Source organism: Acomys minous (genome assembly GCF_964271855.1).
Source record: "Acomys minous genome assembly, chromosome: 1".
Lineage (NCBI taxonomy): Eukaryota > Metazoa > Chordata > Mammalia > Rodentia > Muridae > Acomys > Acomys minous.
Window position 1 is genome coordinate 5,765,945 of NC_140483.1, and position 12,683 is coordinate 5,778,627.

Here is a 12,683-nt window from a genome sequence, read left to right on the forward strand (position 1 = left end):
ACAGAAGGGGACCCTTATACACGGCTGGTGGGAACATACACTAATTTAGACACTATGGCGGTCAGGACGGAGGTTCCTTTAAGAAACTAACAATAGGCTGGTCTTCCATATGACCCAGTCGTCTTAGCGATCACTCCTGGGCATTTCCCCAGAGGATGCTAAGTTGGCACATCACAGAGACACTTGGACATCAGTGTTTACTGCAGTGCTATGGGGCCAGCTGGGGTATCCTGCATCAGAGACAGACAGTGCACATGCCGCTTATCTTTTCAGCGGGCTGTTCTCAGCCACGAAGAAGAACAAAGTTATGTGCCCTCTGTAGGGAAGTGAATGCAACTGGAGATGACCGCGGTGCTAGATTACAGTCACAGAAAACTGCACTCAAAGGAGACGTGGGAGTAGCTGCTAAGCGCCTGCCCAGGGAGACAAAGTGCACTGATGGCTCAAAGCACACCGCACACTGCCTGAAAATGGCTGTATGTAACCCATCACAATAACACTTAGACAAATGTTCTAAGACAAAGCGGCAAGATCAGAGTGACCATTCTATTTAAAGGATTTTTAAAAGGAACTATCTATTTTTATCTCATTAAAAGTAACCTTTAAATTAATTTATCTATTTTTAAGAATACAGTGGGGCCTGGGGAGGTGGCTCTCTGGGCAAAGCATTCGTCATCCAGGCGTGAGGACCTGAGTCAGGCTCACTAGAACCCACGTAAAGCCAGGCATAGTAGTGTGTGTCTGTCACATCCTAAGTATAGGGGAGGAGGTGGGGCTCAGCTAGCCCTGGACTCCTCAGGCAGCTGGGGTGGCACACACTGTGGAGAACAACAGAAAGGTCTTGTCCCCAAACAAGATAAAAGGGGAGAGCCAAAGCTGAGATGGTCCCCCTTCACACTAACTAGTGTGTGGCTTGTGCAAACCTTCACTAATATACATGAACACACACCACACCTGCGTGCACACGTACTCACACGTGCGCACACATGCATACACGCACGCGCACGCAAACAGACACACACTCACATGCACGCGTGCACAAATTACAGTCAACCCCAAGGTAAATTAAGGGTTCCTGGAAATGATGAGCTATCAACGCCAGCTCATCCGTTCTTTATAAATGTACCATTTCGGGGGGGGGGCATCTCCAGTGGGGTAGGAAAGCTGCACCCCAGAAGGCAGAGCCAAGGTAGGGGAGTTCTGCACTTTCTGCTCAGTTTTGCTGGGAACTAAAAACTACTCTTAAAAACTGAAATCATTTTAGAAAGGACAGTTTCATGGGTGCTGAGAGATGACGGCTCAGCTGGTAAGACAGAGCCACAGTTCAGTTTTCAGCACCCACACTGGGCTGCTAACTGCTTATAGCTCCAGTTCCGGGGATCTGATGTCTTCTCCTGGCCTCCGGAGGCACTCACATAAAGTAAGCTAGGCCTCTAATCCTAGCACTCATGAGGCAGAGGCAGGTGGATCTCTCTAAGTTCCGGGCCCATGAGACCCTGTCTCAGAAAAACTAACTCTGAAAACTAAAATGAAGGCAAAATAAATCTTTTAAAAAATAAAAAATTTTTTAAAAACTTTAAAATCACTTAAAAACATCACTTTAGTTAGCTATGCTCCCAAACTATCTACCACCCTGCTGCAGGCTGTAGAGGCCAGCTCAAGATGTCAAGGCAACTTTTTTTTTACTTAATAATAACAGTAAAAGTCACAGGGCTAGCTCCTGGCTTCTTCCTAGACAAACAGCAACTTAATCTCACTTCGGAGCACTCTGCTGGCCTCGTCCACTCTTCAGTGCAGCCTAGAGAAGCTGCGCTGAAAACGGAATGCACCACGCAAACAAGGAAGAGAGAGTCTGTGTCAGAGAAGGAAAAGCAATTGAGCCTGCCGTGGTGGGCAGCTCCACAAACTGCACCACAGCATTTGGGACATGGAGGCAGAGGGTCACAGAGTTGGAGACCAGCCTGCTGTACAGAGTGAGGTCACGGCCAATGTGGGCTAATCACCAGGCCCTACCTCAAAGAATCAGGAAAGCGAAGGAAGGAAGGGAAAGGGAGAGAAGAGATGAGAAGAGAAGAGAAGAGAAGAGAAGAGAGAGAGAGAGAGAGAGAGAGAGAGAGAGAGAAGTCATTCATGGTGGATAGTAATGCAGGAGGCTGTTGGTTGGTCTGTGATACCCAAGGAGTTCCCAAGGAGCCAAGGCTGCCTTAGCCTGGGATGACCAGCAAGTGACAACATCCTCTTTCCACTTGGGTGTGCTCCTCTGCAAAGGCATGCCTTCCCTCTTGGCTTCTCTCTCTCTCTCTCTCTCTCTCTCTCTCTCTCTCTCTCTCTCTCTCTCTCTCTCCTCCCTCCCTCCCTCCCCCCCTCCCTCTCTCTCTTTCACACACACACACACACACACACACACACACACACACACACAGCCATGTAGTTTGCACACAGGCACTTTACTACCTTATCAGCCATGTGGAGAAAGTGCATTCAAGTGGAACAAAAATGTTTAACAGGAAATAGGTTGAGCCTTGGGCTCTCCCTGCCAAACACTCACAACTGGTTATCTCTCAATTCTGACACTACAAAAACAAACAAAAAAAAAAACCAAACCAAAACAAAAAAAAAGCATAAATAAATGGCTTTTTAAAGGGCCATCCTCAGTGGAGTAAGGCTGTCAGGAGCACAGGTGCAGTGTCTTGTGTCTCTAGTGTCCTTGGGACCTAGGAGAGAGCTAATCACCCATCACTTTGGGCTTCGAAGCTTCCAACACGCAGAGAGAAGCACACTTCACACAAGGACTCCGCAGAAGAATCCGCTGGAGCCCTTTCGAGCCCACAATTTGTTAGGGTATTGCTCTCTTTAAAAGCCAGAGAGGGAGAACACAGAGCCGCTTCAGAGTCAGTCTTCTCTCCAGGAGCCCAGCATCCTCCAAAAAGCTCTAAGATAGGAACTACCATCATTCCCAACTGTAATCTGTGGTTTCCAGTATGTTATAGTCTTGTTTTTAACAACAATAAAGCTATCAATGAAAAGCCCTTCAAAAACTCTCCCCCCCCCACCTCCCTCCCCCCCCACCTCTCTCTCTCTCTCACACACATACACACACACACACACCTTTCTGACCCTACACTTGGTTGATCATATGAATCCTTAAACAGGGCAGCCAGACACAGTTTAATCGATTGCTCTTTGCTGAATTACCTGCAGAGTCTTTTGGGAGAAAGAGGGTGAAATTAAAATCCAACCCTTACCCACGAGCACAGTTTCTCATTTCCCATACCATGTGGCACCCTCCCCACCCACCCCCATCCCCCACCCCCACCCCAAATCTGAGTTCTGAGATCACTAAGAGACACTAGCCGCTCGGTGTTTACCGACAGCCTCTGGAATCTCTCCAGCATTCCACAGCCTTAGACTCCCAAGCACACCTCACAGAACTATGCAACCCTGATCTGGGTGTGAGGACAGACAGATTGACACAACTAGTCCATCCTGTGCAAAAACCTGTGTGTGTGGGGGGGGGGCATGGCTTGACTCTCACACACTGGCTGCCGTGTTCCCAAGGAGAAGTCACTATATGAAACTGATGGAAGATTGAGAGGGACTTGGATGTTTTCTCTTGTCACCCCTCAGGAACATCAGAAAGGGCCCAGGCTTTGTTTGGTGACTATTTCTTCTGTGTATTTTAATATTTTTGAGACAGGGTCTCATTATATTTCCTTGGGCTCCTGAGGGACTGGAATTATGAATGTTTGAATTTCTTGGGACTCAAAACAAGGCCTAAAACTCAAGTCCTAAGGTTGCTAAAGAAAACACTTAAAACATCAAAGGATTTTAAAAGTACATTTTAAAATTCTAACTGCTTCCAAATATTCAGCGGAGAGATGAAAATTTGTCCACAAACACATTTTCCAACTTTCCTGTGCATGTAGCCACGTAAATGACCTTTCAAAACTTTTTTTTTTGAGCCACATTTGAAATAAGAGAAAGGTGACTACTGTACTGTGTGGTGTGTCAGTGGAGGACACAGAGGAGGGGGGCCACTGGTGGGAAGCAGTGGCAGGATGCAGTGTGTGTGGGGGGGGACAGTGGCAGGACCCAGTGGAAGGATGCAGTAGGGTGGGGGGGGGGACAGTGGCAGGACCCAGTGGAAGGATGCAGTAGGGTGGGGGGGGGACAGTGGCAGGACCCAGTGGAAGGATGCAGTAGGGTGGGGGGGGGGACAGTGGCAGGACCCAGTGGAAGGATGCAGTAGGGTGGGGGGGGGGACAGTGGCAGGACCCAGTGGAAGGATGCAGTAGGGTGGGGTGGGGGGACAGTGGCAGGACCCAGTGGAAGAATGCAGTGGTGGGATGCAGGGGGGGGGGACAGTGGTGTGACCCAGTGGCATGATGCAGTGGCTGGGTGCAGTGGGGGGGGGGGTTGGGGGCTGGGGCAATGGTGGGACCCAGTGGAGGGATGAATTGGAAAGATGCAGTTGCCAGTTTCTTGTGTGATGAGTGGGCTACAGAGCACTTCTTAGACGTAAAAGCCAAAGACCAAGACGACAAAGAACCACGCAGTCCCCTCAGGTGGCAGATACCATAAAACCCTTGAGCCCCAGGAAATAAAACATCATTCTCTACCGTGTTTCCCCTTAAGGTCTCTAGTGGCTTCTCTATTGCAGACACATACACCAAAGAGATACAAGTCTCCTGTGGCCAACAGGTCACAGAAACAAGCACGCTACAGTGCAGAAAGTGGGCTGCAAAACTGCCTCACAGCAAACAAGACAATCAAGTGCTATCCTGTACAATCAGGCAGTATGGCGCATACCGTGGCCTCATGGGGGTGGGGGGCACATGGGGACCAAAAGTTCAAGGCCAGCCTGTGGTACACAGGGAGACCCTCTCTCAAAAACATTAACAACAGCAATAAAATCCAGCATAATCTGAGAGAGAAGACAGGAAACATACATTTAAAGAAGTTCCATCCTTGGTTCCCCCAAAAGGCTCCCAAGAGGCAGAGCCTCTACTGTCCAGAGCTACTTCCCCTTGGAGTGGGCCCCTGACAGTCCTCTCACACCCAGAAGCCACTCCGGAAACACTGGAAAAGTGAGGTTTCCAACTTGGGGAAGGCAGAAGCCCAAGGGAGAGCAGATGGCTTTAAAAGCCCCTTAAGTAACTTTCAATAATTACCCGCTGGCTTTAGGTGGCTGGAGACAGAACTTCACTCTTGGCTTATCTGAACTCTTAGGGTGTCCAAAGTACACCTTAGATAAAATAGTATGTTGTCTAGATTTTGTTTAATCTAAACCTAAGGGTAAAGCCAGGTATGGTGGTACATAGCTGTAATTCCAACACCCTATGCTGAGGCAGGAGGATGCTAAGTTCAAGGTTAGCTGAGATACACGATGAAACCCAGTCTCCCAAAGTTAGTTACTTACTTAGTTGGCTAGTTAGTCGGTTACTTAGGGGGAATGACAGGCAAACAGTTAAAACAGTGGTAGAGGCACTAGGTGTGTGTTTATTTTTTATTTTTATTTTTTCTAGGTGTGTGTTTAAATGAAGGAATTCTGGCCAGGTGCCCACAGCAGCTGGTGCAGGGAAAGTTATGATACATCAAGAGCCACATCATTCTCTCAAGTTTTTCCTATGTCTAAACTTTTCCATAAGAAAAAGACTAAGGTTTCTGAACAAAAGAGGGCTGCATTTTCCTTTCAACATAAACTTTGTTTGCCCTTCCTTCCAAAATAAGATTTAAGTCAGGCATGGTGACACACATTTGTAATCCCAGTACTCCAAAAGTTGAGGCAGAGGGATTATGGGCTCAAGGCCAGCCAGGACCACACAGAATGCCTTTGTCTCAAACAACAAGCAAACACTCACCGCTGCACTTGGGTAGGTCAAACCGACAGCATTAGCTTTTATTTCATTTTAAAACACAGCAGGGAGGCTGATGAGGCAGCTGGTGGGTAAGGTAAGGGGCTTGCTGGGTAGGAGAGAGCCTGACGAGCTGTCATCTGACCTCCACATGCAGGCTGTAGCATGTGCCCCCACCGCATCCTCCACACACAAAGGGCATAAAATTTAAAATATAGTGGAGAAACAGTCTGGACAGCCACCAGCACATACAATAGAGGGAGGAGTTGGTTCCACAATTGTGGCAAGGCACCTCATCCTTTCATTTCTCAAAAGACCCATCTCTCTGTTCATGCCCAGGTGGGCTGCCCTAGGGCCCTGGCATCCCTTTTTTTTTTTTTTTTTTTAAAGAAAAGGAGGATCTGCAATTCTCCCACTCCAATCCTGACTGCTATGTGCGCCCGTAACGACAGTGTGTGTGTCCTGGACCTGGACCATCCCAGCTAACCACAGCTGGGAACCAGAGGCATCAGAACGCTGAGAAGGCTGTGACGAACGCCCTTACGTACCAAGCACATAGAAGGGAGGAATCCTCTGCAAGGATACAACTTACAGACTTGTGCATTTTTACAAGACGTAAAAACAAACGCAGGCAACCACATTCCAGGATCGCAGGACACCATTTACCTCGGCTTATTCACAGTGAACACTGCATGCTAGTGAAAGGGACCCCGAGCTGGGCCCCTGGTGCAGCCAGCCCTAGGGCTCTCTCAGGAGCATTGAGAGAGAACCAGGTCTCTTCCCCAGCTCTAGCACCTTACCTGGATGGCTTTCTGTCCATTGCACCACTCTACTGGAGGGTGGGAGAGCCCAAGCGTGCCAAAACAGATTTCAAAAACACAACCCCAAAGCAACTGGAGAGGTTCAGCAGCCCAGGCACATGGAGAAAGCAGAAGAAAGTCATCGAAGGCGGACACATCTATCCCACCTCCCGAGACAAGTGCTGAAGGGGCCTAACAGGGCAGGCAGGCTCCTGGGGAAAGGCAGTGAGGGCCCCTGACCTCCCTCAGCAGTTTTCCACACCTCCCTTTTCCGTTTCCTCCCTGCCCTGGGCCTGAGTGCTCCTCTCCCTCCCGGGCCCAGAGCTCTCACATGGGAGGACTCATCCGGTTACTTCCTATTCAAGCCTCAATCGGTGGCCAAGCGGTGCTGCCAACTCTCCTCTCTGTGGGTCTGAGAGCCCAGGTCTGACCTTCACGGGCGTGTAGCCTTGCTCACTGGCTTCCTCTGGCCCAGCCAGAACTAGGTGGTCATCTGTACACACAAGCTCCAGCCTTCATCTCTAACATGTGGATACTTGTAACTACCACACAGAGCTCTTGCCCCAGTCACAGGCTAGTAAGACAGGCCATTAGGCTTTTAGATTTCCAGAAATTTCACAAAATAGTTGCATTTGCAGAGTTAAATATTTTAGAAATGGGACCCAGGCATAAACACAAAATTAACTTGTGTTTCAGACATAGCCCATACATAGCCTAAAGCTAAAGCACACTATATATTTAACAATCACATGCGTGAGAGTCTGGGGAAACAGCCCAGTAGGTAACATGCTTGTTGGGAAAGCGTGAAGACCTGAAATTGACCTGTGGCATGGCTACACACCTGTAGTCCCAGCACTGGACAGGCAGAGACAATAAAAGCTCTGGTCACGGGCACACCAACCTAACTTAACTAGCAAGCCCTAGGTCCCAGTGACAGACCTGGCCTCAAAAGCTCCAGAGGGAACACATCTGAGGGTGACTACTGACCTCCACACACATGTATATCATGTGCATATATGCATGAATGTGCACCTACCCATGCACATGTGCACACATTATGTGCATGTAGCCAAGCTTTACCATATGAACTCCCATGATTTATATAAAATGTGCAGAAAGTTTTGGGTTCTGGAACCATTCCCAACTTCACACGAGGGACATTAAGCTCATATATGAATTTCCAGCACATGGTAAACATGATCAAGCTACAATACCAGAGCCATTGTGATTATTTCAATGAGTACTGCAGGAAACACCCGGACTGCTAAGTACAACCAAGCTACCTTCAACAAGCCAACAATTATGGAACACACATATCTCTTACGTTAGTGTATTTATCAGGAGGAAGCAAAATGAGCAAGTATAGATTCTGAGGAGTGAGGACAGGATGGCTTTCTGACCTGGGATCACTCAGGTGAGCCATGAAGACTCATCAAGTGAGTTCTGAAAAGTTACACCATCGCCTGCCCCGGAGGCAAAGGCTGAATCACAGGGAGAAAAATGCAAACAGGTATGAACTCGTGTCAGCTGTTAGAGGGCTGTGCAGCCCCCCACTGACGTAACCCACTGTCAACCACCAATGGGGTAAACAGATGCTGCACAGACATGCACCGTGGCCCTGTCACTACTGTCTTCTTTTCTCACACACCCCTCACACCACTGCAGTAGGAACATGGGACAACCTGTCTTACAGGACACTGCTCTCAGGAACACCACGGAGGAGGGTGCAGGCCTGCTTGCCACCATTTAGGACGGCAGCTCTAGTGTCGTAAAGAATGAGCATCTCATTCCTGTAACCCTGGGTGACCGCTGAAGGAAGACTGCTCAGCTGCCTGGACCAGTGCAGAGCAAAGCCTGGGCCTCTTTGCTGGTAAGGAGTTGTGTGGGTCCACTGGGCTGACATCTCTGTCATTGCTGGGTGTGAGCACACAGAACGGTCAGCTGCTTCGGTTTGGAAGTGGAACTGAACCCTTAAATATGGAAAACTGAGCTTGGCAGGTCGCACAATACGGCCCTTGCTGCACTAGCCTCAGTCTGAGCCCCAGCATCCACACAGAGGCAACACGCCCGCGGGCCAACCTGATGTGCACAACGCTTCACGGTGACTCCGCCCAGTGATTCTGGGTTGTGTCAAGCTAACAGTCAAACTTGGCCTTCACACACTCCTTTTCAAGATCTAAACTGCTCAGAAGCACTAGCACCTGAGGAATTTTCAGTTTGCTCTTTATCTACCCGGGAAGCCCTGACTCTCTAAGGACAACTGTTTGTGTTTTTGTGTTTATCAAATCAAAGCTGTGCGTCTACAAGCTTCTAAGTGCACACTCCTAAACTGCTCCCCCATTTGTCAAGTTCAAAGGTCACAGCTGAGGTGACCCCAGCTGGACAGCTCTTTCTGGTGATGACCTTCAGTGCGTTAAATCTCCTTGTAAGACGGTCATGTCTGTCTACTGCTGCTCTCATGCACAATCAGCTAGTCATGTTCATGTGTTAATGAACATGCTACTGGCCATGTTCGTAAGTATAGCACTGTTTGTGAACATGCTACTGCCATGTTCATGTGTGTAGCACTGTTGGTGAGCACGCTGCTGCCCATGTTCGTGTGTGTAGCACTGTTTGTGAACATGCTACTGCCCTGTTCACGTGTATAGCACGCTGCTGCCCATATTTGTGTGTGTAGCACTGTTGAAAGCAGTTGATCTCTGCCCTCTTGTTCTGAGTGTTCACACCTGGCAAAGACAGAGACGTCAGGCCAGTGGGCCCACACATCTCCTGCATGCAGTGGGCATGGGGCATGGGGCGCCCGTCTGTGCCCCTGAGGTTGAAATGGCAGAGACAGGAGTATCCTGGCTATGTTGAGGCCTTGTGTCAAAAAAGAAGATGTGTGGCTTCGATTTCTTCTCTGTAAAAATAACTCAGCGATCATGCTTTCTTAGGAACGTCAGTGCAAAGAAAAGGAAAGGACAAAACTTGGAGTTAAAGGAACCGAGTTCGAAGCCTTATCTTTCCTCTTCACAGGCTGAAGCATGCCCCTCCACAGCACAGCAGCGACGTTTCCATGAAGGAAATTCTCGACCCTAAGAAGGGGTCCCTAAGCCTCCATGCCCTGTTATGGTCACAAGCAGCTTCCCATGTGTATAAACACTGAAGTGTGACTTCTGGCCTGCATACCGGGTGGGTGTGATGAGCCATTGAGCCCTTCCTGCCTCCGCAGGGATACCCACGGGAACATCAAATGACTGGACTGCCTCTCGGCTCACTTTCATTTCCGCGAAATCTATGCACACAGCGCGGGACCCTGTGCTTTTCCAAAGAGCAGGAAGAGCAGTCTTTCTCTCCCTAGCAGGTTGGATGAAATGAGAGGAAGGGTAAAAGTGAGGCAGGGCAGGTTCACTGGTTGGCAGAGAAGGGCTTGGCCCACTCAGAGGCAAAGGCAGACTGGGTTAAGCGGAGACCAAAGAAAGTTCAGAGACACTACAAAGGAGAAAAGTAAAAAGGAGCCGGAGATGAGTAAAAAGGAGATGACGAAGATAGCGGCTCATGAAGGAAAGGAAGCTTCCAGTAGGAGAGGTCGGGGTAAAAGTCCACATGCAAAACCATCCCATTTTGCCATCAGTGTAACACGTGACACAGAAACAGTGTCCAAACAATAGAGGTCAGGAACGAAGATGGGGGCAACCTTGGTTATCCCATCATTACAAGTGATCTTAGGCATGCGTGGTGGCGCACACCTGTAATCCCGCCAGCACTCGGGAGGCAGAGGCTGGCGGAGCTCTGTGAGTTCGAGGCCAGCCTGGTCTACAAAGCAAGTCCAGGACAGCCAAGACTACACAGAGAAACCCTGTCTCAAAAAACAAAGAAGAAGAAGAAGGAGGAGGAGGAGGAGGAGGAGGAGGAGGAGGAGGAGGAGGAGAAACAACTGCTGCATTTAGTCCAACTCTGGGGCCTTCCGGAAGCCGTCAAGTCTCTAGAGTACAGTGGTCTGATGTTGGGTTGCCAAGAGGGCTCTGAGTCAGCAGAAAAGCAGGTGTGGGGTGGGCTTCACCCTGCGACCTGCACATCTGAGCTCAAGGGTGCATGAAGTGATTCAGAATCTATAACGGTCTTACTCTTACATCTAGCTTAGAGCTGTTAGATAGGGGCTGGACGCAGGGACACGTGATCTGAGGTGACCCCGGCTGGACAGCCTATTCCTGTGAGGACTTTCATAAGAGTTAAAAACGTCTGGTAAAATAGGCACGCTGTTCTGATATCTGCGGCTGCTAATGTGCATATGTTTTCTCTAAGTTTCTCATTTTAAAAAGATACCTGGGGGACGTGGCTGGGGAGAGGACCTAGCTTTGATCCTAGTGTGTGGGGAGGGTGAGGTGGGGAGGGTGAGGTGGGGAGGGTGAGGTGGGGAGGAGAGTGTGTGTTGGGGGTGAGTGTTGGGGGTGAGTGTTGAGGTGGGGTGGGGGGGATGCAACAGAGACAGGAAGATACCTGGAGCTCACTAGTTACTCTGGCCCCTTTAGGGAGCCCAATATCCTAGTGAGTGAGCAGCCTTTCAAACTAGGTAGATGGATGCTGAAGGACATCCCATGTTGACTTTTGTCCTTCAAGCACACACGAGCCATATGAAGCATGCACTCAAAAACAAATTAAAAAGGCAACTTGGAAGACTCTCGTAAGTTAGCAGCTCTCTTGAACTCCACAAATTCTAGGCAAACACCCTACTCCAGGAGTCAGCTTATTACTATGACAGTAAGTCACCTTCAGAACCTAACTCACAGAGGTGAGATTCTTCATCAACAGGAAACACACCCCACAGGCGGGACGTCAGCTAGGGCTATCAATTAAGACTAACTCTTACTTGGAGCTGGAAGATGGCCAGGCTTAAGAGGCAAAAAACGATGTTTCCACCCTTTTTCTCATTGACAATTCATTTCAAGTCGGTGAAGGAAGACACAAACATTACAAATTCCATGTTCAGTGACACTGGAGAGTCTCAGGAGGCCCACACCACAACGTTCAGAGGGCAAAAGCCTGGCAGAGTGAGCAAAATGGACCTTCTGGAAGCTTAGCTTTCAGAGAAGCAAGGTGGCAGGTACTGTTTTGTTTGGGGAGGGAAGTGAGTAGGTGTGGGCAGGGAAGGCCTTGAGAATGGAGGAATTGTTTGGATAACTTCATGGGGAAGTGTTACCCCTCCCAGTGCAGGTGGCAACAGGAAGCCACAGGGCTCCAAAAGGGCAGCGCTCAGGGCCAACAAAGGTGGAGGCAGTCATAGGGGAAGCTACAGGGGAGGAATTCATAGAGCAGTGGGAGGTGGGTGGGGATTTGGCTGTTGAAGGAAAGCAACCAAGCAAGTGAAAAGGTCAAAGAAGCAAAAGCAAGTCCAAAAAAACCGAAACCACCATCTGACCCGTGAGCGCCACTTGGCCCAGCAGAAAAGACCACACTTAACCACGCAGCAAGACACCATCCGGACCCATGTGCTCACAGGGAACAGAGAGCAAGACGCTGGGTCTAGCAAGAGGCCTGCGAGGAGAAAGAGCACCACCCTCACCACCCCCACCCACCCTTCTCCAGGCCCCCACCCACCTCCATTAAGGAGTTGGTGGCCATGTGTCAAGCTTTTATTCTGAGCACCTGAGAGCATCTCAGTTACTCACAGGAAGTAGTCTTCCCCAAAGACTCAGCAGCCAGGTAGCTTCTAAGAAAGCTCTCACTGCTGCACTGAATGCCCTTGGGATCACCCCCACCGCTGCACTGAACACCTGTGGGATTCCCCCCCCACTACTGTACCAGACACTTGTGGAATCTCCCCACCAATGTACTGGACACCTGTGGGATTACCCCACCCCACCCCCTACAGCTGCACTGAACTCCTGTGGAATCCCCCCACCACTGCACTGAACACCTGTGGGATCCCCCCCACTGCTAATACTGGACACCTGTGGGATCCCCCCCCCACTACACTGAACACCTGTGGGATTTCCCCCACCCCGCCCCCCACCGCTCTACTGAACACCTATGGGATTCCCCCCCACTA

The 12,683-nt window shown here is 49.6% G+C and overlaps 1 protein-coding gene across 4 annotated transcripts in view; it reads right to left on the reverse strand.

Annotated features, from left to right (window-relative positions):
* The window catches only part of PTPN14 (protein tyrosine phosphatase non-receptor type 14), a 138,276-nt gene that overhangs the window by 89,752 nt on the left and 35,841 nt on the right, over positions 1–12,683 (reverse strand). Inside the window, exon 2 of one of the 4 annotated variants that reach the window (XM_084773203.1) lies at positions 3,109–3,204. The exons of 2 other annotated variants lie outside the window; for them this stretch is intronic. The gene's annotated coding sequence lies outside the window, so the exon portion shown is untranslated. Of the gene's footprint in view, positions 1–3,108; positions 3,205–6,655; positions 6,899–12,683 lie in introns of those variants that run through there. One more of the 4 variants, XM_084773205.1, reaches the window with a different exon arrangement.